Source organism: Aphelocoma coerulescens, chromosome 3 (assembly GCF_041296385.1).
Source record: "Aphelocoma coerulescens isolate FSJ_1873_10779 chromosome 3, UR_Acoe_1.0, whole genome shotgun sequence".
Classification (NCBI taxonomy): domain Eukaryota; kingdom Metazoa; phylum Chordata; class Aves; order Passeriformes; family Corvidae; genus Aphelocoma; species Aphelocoma coerulescens.
Genome location: NC_091016.1, coordinates 55,520,662 through 55,536,181, shown reverse-complemented (window position 1 = coordinate 55,536,181; position 15,520 = coordinate 55,520,662).

The following is a 15,520-nucleotide window of genomic DNA, read 5'->3' as shown; positions in this document are numbered from 1 at the left end:
AGGAACTTAGGCTGGAATTATGATATTTTGCTTATATAAATGCTGGAAAAATAATTTTTATAATGCTTCTTGCCGAACGTTTCTATGTCAAAAGTGTGGGACTATTCGCTGTGTTTTCAACAAAAAGCTCACTGTGGATGTCATTCAAAATAATAAAAGTGCTTTCTTGTTTTCCTGTCTAGTGATTGTATCTCCAGTGTTTCCTCCTATAGACTGCATGAAAAGATTATATTCTGCAAGGAAACCAATGGAATACAAATATCTCTTCTATGCATAAGCATTGCACTATCTAACAGAGGAACATTGCTAACATGCAAAAAATAAGCAGTCAAAATTTGAGAAAAATCAGGATTAAGGATGCATATTTAATGCACAGTTCTTTTTAAATAAGTTCTTTTTTCTTGAAGCAAAGATTAATTACAATGTTTAATTACAGTATCACACAATGTCCAAGTCTTGCTTTGCACTGCCATGTGTAAGAGGACAAGTGCAAAATCATTAATTTATAGAGTTAATGAAAGTTCAGGATAAATTTGTGAGCTAATTTAACACAAAATTAAACTTAGCAATCCAAATCCTTATTGAAATATTCTGATTTTAATAAAAAAAGGGCATTTACTATTTGTAAATCATGATAAAACATGACTTTTACTCCCAAAATTTAGCATTTGCCAAGCTTATCAAGTCAGTGAAAGCACATAAAGACAGGCAAATAGAGCATTTGGTCTGGAAACCACCAGCTCCTGCGTCACTTTTCTTTTTTCATATATGTAGGAGGTGGAATTAGAAGACCAAAGGAAGAAAGGAGGGCGAGCTGGATACTTTTTTATTTCTTTGGTATTAGCTATCAAAATAGCCTGTCATTCTCTGATCTCTATAAATGCAAGATTTACCATCTGGACATGCAGTGAAGGCTACGATAAATGGGTCCAGCCCTTACGCTTTTCTGAAATGTGAATCAATCAAGATTGATATCTTGATTGAGTATAAGATGTAAGTGAGCCCAAAAATCACAAAATACAAATTCACAGTTTTCTCACCTGTTGTCTGAATTGAAGCAGAATTCTGAAGGCTGGGTTTGTGTTTGCTATTTAGAGATATGAAAACATTATTAAAGGATATTTCTCCTGTGTTGAGGTCCTGACATGTTTGGTCTATAAAGCAAGTTTGGCAAGGTATAAATCAAGTAATTAATTTAAACCAAAATGTTATCTAAATGGAATCAAGCACAGAAATATGAGCCAAAAATCCTGGGCTCTCTTTGATACCTGTCAGGCATGGGATGTGTTAGCTTTTCCTTGAATGAAAATCAATGCTTCAGCTTTTTTTGCATTGACATTGGGCTTGTTCTATGAAGAAAGTTGAGCACATAAATAAGCACATGCAAAAAGGCAATTTGAAGTTTTGCTTGGTTTTGCTTGTTTCTATGCTTGTTGGTCTGGCTTTATTGAACTGCTGTCAGTTTCACCAAGTAAAAATTTTTGACAGATTTTAAAGAAGACTTCTAAATGCAAAAAGTTCCAGACATAGATTTTTTAATTTGTAGTAATTTTTGAGCAAATATTTTAGACAAATTGAAGAGCTCTGAAAAACCTTCTTTTCTCACACATTCATGTTTTCTGAGCCGTATAGCCAGTTGCAAAACCAAATGATTGAGCACTCTGGAATAATTCCGGAATGTGGACTGAATTAATTTTAGAGATGACAAGAAACAAAAGAAAAAATGAGAGAAGTTACTGAAAGTAATACAATGGTAGGAAAACACTGAATAGAAAATGCTTTGCTTCAGAAGCTGTTCTCTTTTTGATGTAATGTATTAAGCAAACAAACATTACATTACCCATGCATTTGGAAATACCCAGTGATGCCATGATGATTTTTTGCCTTTTCTTTTATACCTTTGCTTTTTCTTTTATACCTTTTTATAACTTCTGTATTGCTAGTGCTTTTTGCCCACATTCTTGGACTTTTTTGTCAAGCTAGGAGACTAAACATTTTAGAAACTTTGTAGTTAGGGATCAGTGTGTCCTAGACCTCAAGGTCCTCTCCAGAACACATTCTGTAAACTAAGATAGAGCCATCCAGGGGAAGGTTCCTTGGGGAGGGGGGCTCACTCGAGCCTCTCATTAGGGAATTTTTTATAGATATGCTAATTAGTAAGGCCTATAATGATATACCAGATCTTTTGGGGGGTGCATTGTGGTGTGCACTGAGGTGCATTCGACCTGGATGTAGTGCACCTAAGGATCCTTAAAATAAATACCAAGATAAAATCCCTTTTTCCCTTCTAACCATGTTTGACTCTTGATTTTAAGACCAGGAAAAGGCATCACCAGGGCCTCTATGGGAAGGATGCGCCTGCAAAAGATTAATTAATTACATCACAGTAACCATGCTTGTATCATCTAGTACTTAAAACTGTCTAAACCCATATGTCCTGACTTTCCTGGACCTTGATATATTACAAATATATTCAGATGGTACTGCTTGTAAGCTACTGTTCAGCATGGGAAAGAGAAGGCTTTGGGGAGACCTCATTGTGGCCTTCCAGTACCTTAAGGGGGCTTATAAAAGAGGGAAAGGGACTTTTATACAGGCAAATAGTGACAGAAAAAGGGGCAATGGATTTAAATTGAAAGAGGACAGGTTTAGATTAGATGTCAGGAAGAAATTCTTTACTCAGAGGGTGGTGAGGCACTGGAACAGGCTGCCCAGAGAAGCTGTAGACGCTGAAAGTGTTCAAGACCTGGATGGGGCCCTGAGCAACCTGTTCTAGTGAATGGCACCCCTTTCCTTGGCAGAGGGGTTGGAATTAGAAGATCTTTAAGGTCCCTTTCAACCCCAAATATTTTATAATTCTATTATTCTATGATTCTAGGGTATCATGAGTTTCAGCCCATGTTTGTGAACTATGAACTCCTGAACCTTCAAATCATATAATTTTTAAGGTTTGAAAGGGCTTTTAAGACCATCAAGTCTACCAACAACATAACTACCATGTTCACCATCAAACCATGTCCTCAAGTGCCATAGTCAAATGTGTTTTGAACACTTCCAGGGATGATGACTCCATCACTTCCCCGGGCAGTCAGTTCCAATGCTTTACAACCACTTCTGTGAAAAAAAAATCCTAATATCCAATCTAAACCTCTCCTGGTGCAACTTGAGGCCATTTTCTTTCTTCCTGTCATTTGTTACCTGGAAAAGAGACTGACTGGCTACAGTCTCTTTTCAGGGAGTTGTAGGGAGCCATAACATCACCCGTGAGCCTCTTTTCTCCAGGCTAAGCAACCCCAGATTCCTCAGTCACTCATTAGACTTATGCTCCAGACCCTTCCCCAGCTCTGCTGCCCTTCTCTGGACTCCCTCCAGTACTTCAATGTCCTTCTTGTGGTGAGGGTCCCAAAACTAGACACAGGATTTGAGATGTAGTCTCATCAGATATTCTAATTAAATACAGTGAAATTTCCCCCGAAATATATGTCTGTTCTGGTTTTGTCTTGACCCTGCAACACAGAAGGAGTGGTCTGAGTCCACCCTCTGCACATGGTTTTGTATTTAAAACACCTCCTGTGACATGTGGGCTTAAGGTCAAGGCAGGGTTATTGCAAATTTTTTACTACATTTTCAACATGACTATGTTTTACCTTCAATTTTCTAAAGTTGGAAATGACATTCACTGAAATTTATAATGTCTCAATGCAGTGTCTAATATTTCACAATAATAATAATATTAATAATGTATATAAATACCTATACAAAATTTTAACACTTTGGAGTATCAGAGTTGGAAATCCTGCACTAGTCTGCCTCCAGCACACACCCCATCACTCTCAGTCCTGCTGATCCCTGGATTTTGCAGCTCTCCCAGCTTGGCAGGGTAGCACGCAGCAGTTCCTGCACCTCTGCTGCCTTGGACTGACCCACCTTCCCTGACCTCACTGCTCCTTTTGTAAAGTACATCCCCAACATCATCTGGGGATTTTTATGTCTCCTCAGCTTGGCTTCCTTTATTTTTTCCACATTTCTTTTCTTTATTTTTTTTTTCTTTTCACAGACAAAGAAACTCCCTAACTGTTCTTTTCTCATCTTCCAATTTGCCTCAGAGACCCAGCTGCTCTCCTGATCTCCCTTTCACCCTCTTTTCTCTTTCTCTTCTCAGTAACTTCTCCATGTATGGATGCATTGAGAGACACACCAGGTTCCAAATGTAAAACAGGAGATCACTACACTGTGATAATCTCTCACAGACAAACAGGCTCGATATCAGAAAAGAGGAAGCCAACTGACACATATTTAGAAATATGATTCCTATTTCCCTCATTCCTTGATGGGCTAGTTTTTCACTCTGAAAGTCTTGCTCCAAGGACTGTTTCACAGTGGTCATAAATTTCATAATGAGAACATCTTACCTTACCACAGCTTAACCCATTCCTGCATCCCTGCACTGAACACCTTCTGGTCTTTACCTCATAACAGGCTATTTTTCACCCTTTTTAATAACCCATATTAGCACAGCTCCAGTTTATCTATAGCTTTCATTCCACCTTCTTTCTCATACTGGTAAATTTGCTCTAGTTGCTTCCCCTGGAAACTTTATTTTCCAGTTTCATTTTAGACCCTTTCCAATACAGTTCATAATCATTATAAACCTTTTTTTTTTTTTGTTCCCAATCTGAAAGATTCCTCTTCACCAAATCACAGAGCCTGTTCAGCTTTCTCCATCTGGACCTGTCAGCTGTCTTAGTAATACCAGAAACACTCTTTCTTAAAATAATATTCTCTGTTGGTGCCCATGACACCATCTTCTGATTTTTATTCCCTTCTTCTCTCTCCAACTGTTTCTTTGGCACAGCCTTTATAAGTCCTCCTCTGTCTTCCCATCATTTTCATTGACAGTTTCTTTTTTTCATCTCTTCTACTTCTATAATTTAGTTTGGTAATGTCCAACTACAAAAAGAAAAAAAAAGACCAAAAACAAATCACAAAAAAAACGGACCCCAGAATCCCACCATAATTCTATCTCTGACATATGATCTTGGATTTTTATCTCTTACCTTAAACTCATCATTGTAAAAACAGATCTCTGTGTTGGCCCCATCAAATTGTGTACTGAAGGAAGTTCTTGAATTTGACAATCACCAAAACTACAGAAAAATTAGGACATATGTCTATGAGAAATAGGCCAGTTAGGCTTCCTTTTTACAGAGTAGTTTAAATCAAACAGTTTTAACAGTTCAAAAAGCAAGTAATTTATATCTTGTTGTAACACATACTGATGACCGCCAGTAGAAGGAAGAGATGGAAAAATAATCAGCTGAACATCCTGTGCAGAGTATTTTTAACTTCTGAGTGATCTCAAGCCATATAATCCATTAGTAGTCACAGTCATGGGGTGCTGTGAATTTAGACAGGGCAATTCAGGAGGTTGCTGTCCCATCTGTCTACCCTGCCAAGCTCCCTGGCCATAACAGTGGCAGAAAAAATGAAAATTTGTAAGCAGTTGACGTGATTTTTAACCACAAGCAAGGCTGGAATCACAACAGTACAACAGGTTGAACTGCAGTGAGCAAGGCACACAAACACATCTGCTTCTGCCTTACTATCCAAAACAGCCCTAACTGGTGGTGAGGAGGAAAGTGAGCTACTAGGGAAGAGGATTGGTTTAAGTCACAATAGCTTTTTTGCCTTCCTGAACTTGAGTCATAATATCAGCATTTCTTCCTTTCACATGCTTCTCTGCTACCCTTAAGGCATCAGTGTGGCTGCCTGGGTCCGTGCCAGCACAAGCAGATCAAAAGGGGAGCCCACACGTACAGTTTTACAGAATTTTTCACTGCCTGGTGTCCACCAAGGCGAGGAAAGAATCTGTACTCAAGTACCTCACTTAGTGATACACAGCACTTTGAGTCTATTCTGTGTTCTCTGATCTGAGACAACCCAGGCACATCTGCGCCCTGGCCAATGTACCAGGAGCAGAATGCTCTGCTGTCAGCCCTCCCAATGCCCACAGAGCCACCACTCAATTGTTAGTACATAAATTAATTATCAATATGTATATTTTACACAGCTTAAAAATGGCAATGACTTGTACACAGTGCTAATTAAACCTAATTTCTTCATGTGTTTGCAGTCATTAGTGCTCATTGCTGAGGAATCCATTATTTATCTATTAAAACAGTCCTCCTGTTCTTGGCACAGAGTAGCACAAGATGAAAGGTTAATTTTTGCACATTTATAGTTCGGTGAGGGCAATGTAAGCATGGAAATTAATTTCAGTGAGACAGCAAACAATAGGAAATTCACCTGCATAGCAGTGCCCTCTATTATTTTGACAAATAGGAATTCATCATTTCATGGAATGAAATTCATGGTTGGAGTCATTCCTGCTAGGTTATGTGATAAAGCTCATCTGCAAGCCCATAAAAAAGCACAGAGGCACAACTGTCAAAATATCCCTGGACTCTTATGTTAAGCATTTTGTTATGCAGCAAGCTCTCCCCTGCCCTCCTGACACAGTAGTTCAGGAACTTGGTAGAAACATTTTGTGCATCTTGCGTGCTGATAAGGGATGTAAATTTCCCAGACAAGGATGCAAGAGTCTAAGACAGACCAGTGAGCCTGCAGAAGGAAAATAGGAGGGCCCTGCTCCAGATCCTGCATCTCCTACTAGAGACATGGGTTGATCCCTTGGAAGCCTTTGGGCTGGGGCGTCCAAGAGAGTGTGAAGACTGATCACAAATGCAGAGAAAAAAAAAATCTCTGAGTGAAGCATGGGCATGTTTAGGTATTTTCTAACCTGGCTAGCCCTTCATTTAAGCCAGTGGGATAAACCAATCACTCAGCATGTGCAAAGTGAAGTGTCAAGAATAGTAAACGAAGGCAACTGATAAATGATGTGTTGGAAGAAGGAAGCCAGTCCTGCAGAGAACAAGGCTAGCAACGTGGCTGAAAAGGGGAGCTTAAAGCTGGTGCTGATTTTGAGCAATATTTGCATTTGCTTTCTCCAAACATGTCATTTTGAGAAGTTGAAGTGTACTGTTTATTCTCAGTGTTCCCCTTTGGTTCATTTTCATTGCATCACATGGTATTAATTTCATATTGCAGAGCTCCTCAAACAGATCACACAGTTCAAATTATGAATTTGAAAGCAGAAAGTTGACACTGAAATCTGTTCGCTGCACTTGCTGGAACTTAAAGAACTTTACAGATTTGTTTTAGTTTTTCAAAATTTTTTTCTAGCCAGGACAATGAAGCATTTAAGTGCCAATGCAAAGGGAAGTATTTTGAAGTTAAAGGGCTTTTTGATAAATGACAGAAAATAATACTTAAAGCTATTATTGCATTTCCCCTGAAGTCCAGTGCTGTTTGTACTAAAGAGATAATTGTCACTAGGAAAGCATAAAACCCACTGTATTTGATTCTCAGTGAGAGAAATCTAACATGCTTAAAAGACAACATTATGAAGAACCTGACTGTGTTTGTATAACAAATGCTTGGCAGCCATTTTACTTGCATATAATCTAATGTGTGATGCCTTCAAAATATTGAAAGGGATTTTTTATACAATTATCTGGTCAAAGACAGAAACATAAAATATGTGATCATTGTTAAAAGACACCGAAGATTCAAGTAATCAAACAGTCAAGCTGCCATGCTATGTCTGCCTTCCTTGTTGGGAGACACAAGTAATGGCATGTGAGCTTTGACTTCTTTCAGGTATCAAATTTTCTCTTTGTAACAATTATTTTTTAAACTTCTCTATTACCAAAGTATAAAAGTTTTGACAAATTACAACTGTTTTTTTTCCCACAAAGCATCCTGAATTCTCCTGTCATCTTTGCCTAGAAACTGCTGAATAATATCATGCTATTTCTGTGGGACAGGACTATTAAGGGATTTTCTTAGTACCAAGACTTTGAATTGTGGATGGGCATCTGCAGAATTTACCCTAAATGAGAATTATTAAAGAGAAATAATAATCCTAAAGAAAACTAATAATCCTAAAGAAAAATAAAAAAAATTGTTTGGAATCAGACAGAAGTTATCTATATTTATTTCCAGCACTATTTCTTCCAAACCCTCTATTTAGCTATCTAGGGAAAAAAACCCCACAAACAAAGCAAAAGAATAAAAAACCCCCATCATCACAGCACGTTCATCTCAGAGTGACAGGTAGATGAATTATAAAATATTATACCAAAATCCCAGTATCCTGATACACTGTGGTAAAATATTACCAGCAATTTAAGCACTAGCAAAATTCATAATCACAATATGTATACCTGATATCAAACAGCCTTTTCCTAGTCAGCAAATGACCATTTTAACACTGCACTAATGCACAATATCAAACTTTTTGGGTTTGCTCTTGAATTGTTGGGAATGATTAACACTTTGTTATGTTTCTGAAACAGAGTATCATCATTACAACCTCTGACTTTAAAGAAGCCACTGCTGCTCATCAGTTCCATATTTCCATTATATAAATGTGTAAACTACAAACCTACAAACTGTGACAACAGATGACTGAACAGTTCAACAGGCAGATGTCTTCAGAAAATATCAGGTGTTAAATGGAGTGTAATATGGCTAATCCTAATATATTTGGAGCTTATAAATTTGTTATTTCTACAGCTATGTAGAATAGACTGCAGGTATGGAGGACATTTTTGAAGACAAATGTCTGTGTTGCAGCAGGAGTAACAGTGGAGAGCTGAGCTGGAGGAAGACGGAAATAGGGCCAACCAAAGGATTAGTTACATTTAAGAGTGGCTTGGGGTGCTTGGGCAGATGAAGCCCCTGCTCACAACTGAGGAAGGAAAGATGGAGATTTAGTCTATTCATTGCAGAACAACTCACCATAAGCTTTCTGATCTTTGAAAAGGATGACACCCTCCAGACACTGTGCTCTGTGCAGTAGAAATCAGATGGCCTTCAATCTTTTATTCAGACATAAATATGAGTGAGATTCATCCCCCAACCTATTTTTCCTCTTGTATTTGGTTAGCCAGTATCTATATGCAAGGAGAAAAGGTAGAATTTTATGAGGGGAAATAGGTATACTTTATGTATTTGATGGGAAATAGAAGTCCTGTAAATAAAAAAAGGCAAGGTTATACAGAAAAATTAACAGTGAAATGGTCATAAGTGTTTACAATTGTTTGTTTTCTGTGCTGTTCAGGCTTATGCAAGTGTTGTTTCAGCATCTTTCTGCACAAGCTAATGCATAGATGAAAGAAAATGAGTAAAATGCTTTGCAAATCAAGTAGAAAAGAGCCATAGCCTTTTTCTCTCTCTGCTTCCCACCTACACATAACTCTTGATCAGGTGTGCAGAAAAAAGACACACTTTAAGAAAAGAAGCTTTTCAGAAGTTGTAATGATGGTTGGCAGAAACATGTCCAGGTGCATGATTCATGTTAATGCATCATGCACCCCTCTGACTAATAGTGTTGGAAAATGGCAAGTACACTAATTTACTTGCACACATGAATGGTATTTTTATGCCTTTTTTAAATTTAGGAAGCAATATATGAATCAGTAGTTTTTCTACATAACAAGCATTAATGTGTTACTTAAAGAAAGAACATTAATATTGTTGGCTGAGATTTTGTTCAGACAAGAATACCACAGCTTCTCGGTCAGTCTGTGAAAAAAGTTATGTATTTTATGTCAAGATGAATCTTCTAGAGGGTCATCTTCTAAATTAGGTTTTAATTTTTCCTTTGGAAAATTACTTTCTGAGCTCTTTTTAAATGAAATTAAGACTAATGAAGATAAGGAGAGGAATTTAAGTCCAAATATACTAAAATACTTCAGTAGCTAAATTCTGAGGAATTATGTGCATCATGTCATTCTTCCTATTTCCATTGACATTAACAGTCAAACCTTCTGGATGACTTAGCATTTAAAAAATCAAATAAATTAATGCAAAAGCCCATAAATTAATGCAAAAGCAGCTTTATGATCCCTCATACAGACAGTCTGACACGAGGTGAAAAACAGCAATTGAAACTTTGATAAGTGTTATACAGTCATGTATGAGGTTGGACAAGAATGAAACAAACACCCTTAGGAAATGCATTATTACCAATGTTGAAGGGTATATGAAAGAATTATGAAACTTTCTTCTTTCCTTTTATATTTGCATAATAATTCAGAATAAGATGCCATGCCCTGATGCAGTCCCAGCAATATATCTAAATGCTGTCTTTATTTGTAATAACTTACTTCCATATTTGGCAGAAACTCTCAGTAGTGTTCTTGTCTGCAGATTCAGATCTCAGTACAGTAGTGCCCTGCGATTTAAGCTGCAGAATTTAAACTTCCATCTTTGTGCACAGATCTTGAACAAGAGTTTACTTCATCCTTAAAATGTCAGTTTTGCTTGTAGTACGCATTCAAGAAAGATATGCTAGATGGTTCTCTAAACCAGCAGAAGTTAGTGCATCCTAGAGGCTGATCTTGACCAACAAGTTTCCAGAACTGTTCACACCTCTGAGAGTTACTGAGGGCACACAAGTCCGAATAACTGATTTATGGAGAGTTAGAGCAGTCCTCTACTAACTGAAAATGAGGAGTAGTGAAAGGTGACTACAGGAGTGAAGGAGGTCTCATGCTTGAGGAGTCTGTAAGAGGAGGAACAACTTAAAAGTGGGACAAGAATATTTCCCCCTGCAGCTTCTAAGCCTTAACAGTCTTTTTCTAAAATTTTATGGGAAGCACAAAAAGCAGTGCAGCCAGTAAACCATTGACTCATCTCACCTCTCCTTTATAACCTATTTCACTACCCATTTTGCCTCCACTTATTTCTCTCAGCTGTCCTGTCTCACTGCTTTACAGACAGAAAACTGAAAGGAGTCCAAGAAGGGAAAATTAAATAGCATCTATATTTCTGCAGAACTTTAGGGTAGCACTGACTGCTGACAAAACAGTTTTGCATGAGCAACAGGAAAATAAGGCAAGCTAGTGTGTTTTCTTTTTTTCCTACAATCCTTCTGAAATAGAGAAATTATCTTTGAATTTCAAGGAAAAAAAATAAAAAAGATGGATTGCTTTCATACTCATTTTAAGAGGGCAAGGACATAAAAAAGTATCCACATAGATTGAAGCCATAAAACTTTACAGAAACTTGCTGTCAAATGAAGAAAAATTGCCTTATTTGGCCTAAGATAAACAAATTTCTAACAAAGAGAAAATTCACAGTAAAAATCTAGGAGACATTAAGGAATACCAATACTTCTTTGAATATTCTTGCCTGGTTCTGTTCCACTTTTTCCACTGGCTTAAGTCTGTTTAATATAAGCAACTGAATAATCACCTTATTTTCTTTGTATTGTTGAGGAAAACAGGTGAGCTTTTGCCTCCCCAGCTATGTATTCTGAATCTTTCTGAACTCTCACATGTTCCTCCTACAGAAAAAAAATCATCATCTGCAAAGAATGAGCCTCTTATAAGGCTACAGCCAAAAACAAACTTGAAAATTTTGCTGACAGAGCAAGACTTAAGTATTTCTGACCTTCAGGGTGCCTGTCATGATAAGTCTAGCAATACTTTCAAGCATCAGATATGCCCCATCAGAAATGTCATTTGTTCTGTGATAGATATTTCTATTAGTCCCTTAAATTGATACCAAATATGGCATTGACTGAAAAGTAATTTTTTTCATGGAAAACATTAATTAAGTTTCATATTGTCCTTCAGGTTCTTGAATTGTAATACTGTGGGACTAATTTTTGTTTCCTTCCATCTGACTAGAACATGAATTTAAAATACCTTCTAGCTACATAAAAGAGTGTTTTACTGCACAAATACACATTTATAAGAGTAGCAGTTAATTTAATGTCTAAAAGACTGGTTTTTTTCCCTTGCCTGTTCTGAGTAAACCCTCTCCATCAGACAAGCACACTCTTTAAACAACTCTGTACTGGCAGAACCATTTATGCATTTTGACTTTTTCAAACAGTATAAAAAATTTAGATACCCTTAAAAGCTTTAATATCAATTTTTTTCAATATTTGCTTTTAGCATTCTTTTATTCTTTGGATTGATTTTTTTCAATAAAGATTCTAGCATGGTCCTAGATGCTCATCACAAGAGGAAATATATTATAAAAATTATTTTGAAATAGCACACAGTGATTATATAAATACAGCTTTATTATATTTTAAATGTTTGGGTTTGGTCCACTTGACTACTATGCCATGCAGTGACTGCAAACTGAAGTGTCATAATTTCATTAAGATTGATTTTTGCCTACAATGTCTTCCTTTTCTTCTCAGGTTATTTATTCATAAATGTGTCAATATCTACCCTCTTCAGGAGTAATGTAGACATAGAACTTCTACACCTGAGGTTGAGACACAGAATCAAATATAGGCTTTCAGCTGACAAGAATATGTTCCAGGTCAGGTCTGAATTAGATTTAAATCTTTTATTGCGAGTCACAATGAGAACACTTATCTTTAAAAATAGCAGACTTTTTAACTAAAAGTGTTTCAAATAGACCATACTTTAGATACAAGACAGTGAGAAAGTATTTCTTTTCTTCTTTTTAAAGACTTTCCGCATTCCAAGTAGAAAGTCTAACTTCTCTTTAGCAAATATGATAAAAAATGTTGGGGAACAAAAGAAAAAGGAGTATATGATTAAATAAACAACAGAACCTCTTTGTTCCACTTTCCTACGACCCTGGTGCAGTTATCTCATACCAATCCTCTTTCCGCTTTGGCCTTACCTGCCCAGTTCACTCTTGAGAGCGCTGGGGAAGACAAAACATCAAAACTTTTACAAAGGTTAGGAGGTATGCCTGCTTCTGTGATTCAAAAAACACAGGTTCAGCAGAGTCACAGATGGAAATTAGATCAGCCCTACAGAACTTTTCTTATTTTTCCCATTTTGGCTTTTAGACAGCTCCTATTTTTTTCTTCCAGGAACTTCTCATACATAGGATATACATCAAATCTCTGTGACTGGAAAAGAAATTATTCATGCTCATTCAGCTTGCCACATAACAGCTGAGGAGTGAACCTGTTCAGAGGAATGTTTGCAAAGATAACTTACTGCTAGATAATGGCGGGGTCCCTCCCCTCGCCATGTGGTCCTGGGAGAGGGGCCCTGGGGGGGAGACACGGGGTTTCCCTGCCCCTGGTCAGCCTCGTTCCCCATTGGTTGTTTTGTGTTCCCCTGTGCTGGCAAGGACCCTCAGGTCCCGTGATGGAGCAGTTCCTCGGCAGAGCCCTGGCCATGCGGCTGGAGAAATAAACATCTCTGAAACATCTATCCAGAATCGGTCCATATATATTTCTCTTCCACAGCCTCCTTGTTTGATATGTGTGTTACAGTATCCTCACTGTAACAAGATAAGAAATTCCAAATGTTTCATATGCCATGTTCTAAAGCAACCATAACAGTCCACAAATTCAGTGAAGTCATTGTCTAGTCAAACAAAACCATATTAAAATTTGTTGTAACTATTTGCAAGAATATGACATGCCTTTTGGTTGTAGTTTAATGCTAAGAAATCCAGTAAACAACATGGTGTCTTCCAACCAGAAAAGTGTTTCCACTTAGTTTAAAATTACAGCTCAAAGTTCCAGCTTGAAAGAAGGATACATCTATTAGATAAACTTCTCACATAATGAAATGGCATTTCTTTGAATAAATTAATTTCTAAAAGTGTCAGTAGTATCTATCAGTCAGACAGGTTGGTTGGTTAAATATTCATAGGAACTTTGCAGTAATCCTTAAACTCCTTAAGCCTTTTGAATTTTCAGTAGGTCAGCTACTCCATTCAGATTTGCTGGCAGCACTCACTGACTTCTTCCTAAAAGGGGCTACAGGAAATGGTAATAAATCATGCCATGGGTAAGGTTCCATCACTCATCTTAAACATTGCAAATTTTCCCTTTTCCCTAAAACATCTAATGAATTAATTATTAAGCCTGGTTTTCAATGCAAACAACAAGCTTGCACAGAGTATATTTGCCATATTTTGACTTCTACACTAATTCACTCAAGTAGTCTCAGATACATCTATGTCAGACCATAAAATAATAATAATAATTTAGGTTATTATGAATAAAAATTACAATTCTCCAAAGAGTCTTGCTGTTAGTAGAAAAATAACTCCTAATCTTAATATTCATTTTTTTTTATATGTAACTCCTCATAAAGCTATATGCCATCCTGCTGGAACCCAAATGATTTTATTATAAATTAGCTATTTGAATAGGTGAGCATTAGAATAGAAAATACAAAGGCCTGAGTAGTTTATTTCTAAAAGTGGACCTGAAAGACATTGATGATTAAGATAGACTTGCATTGGAAAATTGTGTCTTGTTAAATATGTGTAACAGTTTATATTAGGAAGCCTGGTTTTAATTTGCTTATAATATCTCCATAATGTAGTTATAGGTTTGACTTTCATGTGATGGAGTCTGAATTTGTCTGAAAACTTTCAGCATGAAAAAAACCCACACAGAAAATTACACACATGGCAAATGTTGCATTTTGTGTTATCCTAAAAATTGAAACACATAACAGTTCTGATAGTCACCTCATTTACAATTTAAAGCACCTATTCAAACTTGTCAGAAGAGCTGTTGGACACCAAGGTATGTGTGCTATTTTTCTTCCTGTTCCAGCAGGCTTTTCAAATTAAGGAAAAGTACAGATCCCTAAGGATGTGGGTTACTCTACAGTCAGGAGATGGGCTTTATGTCCTCACCTTTCCCTACGCTCTTGCTAGCCACGACTAGTAAATTAAACATGTTCCTAACCATTTTCTGCAAATGAATGTATGCCATAGAAATGCAGAACAGATGAGCAAAAACTCATTTAGATGATCAGACACTGTCCTTGTATTGACAGAAAGGACTTAACACTTGATCAAAATTTTTTATCACTTCTTTGGCCATTATGGAGTCTCTTCCAGACAGACAATTTCCATTCTGGCATGACCTAAAGGAGGTTTCTCAGTTAACAGAAAGGATCTGGGGTGTAGAAGACTCTAAATGCTCTCAAAACACTTTTCTCCCCCATTGTTACACCCCAAGCTTCCTCAGAGAGTGTTTTAAGGGGGCTTAAGTATTTTGACACCACTTTGGAGTACAGGAGAAGACAATAAACTACTCAGGAGGTTGAATAGCAAACTTTTACTTGCAAAGTTTAGAGAGTAAAGTTCTTGGCAAACTTTAAATCAACATCCAATTAAAGTAAGGCACTTCACAAAGCAGTGACTTAGCAAACTCTAACTCATCCAATTTTAAATTACACAGATTTTGAGAAAAGGAAGTTAGGAGAAGGAAGTTAGGAAGTTAGGAAGTTAGGAAGTTAGGAAGTTAGGGAGGGAGGGAGGGGGACATATCAAGGGTGCGCACTCATGTCACAGCCTTTTATCTGCTCTGGTCCCTCCCCACAGGTGGGGCTTTTGGTGTGCCAGTGGCTTGGTAGCCACTTCGGGGCTGGACCAGAGGCTCCAGTGGGTGGGGTGTGGAGCACTGCCCCGCTCCACCTTC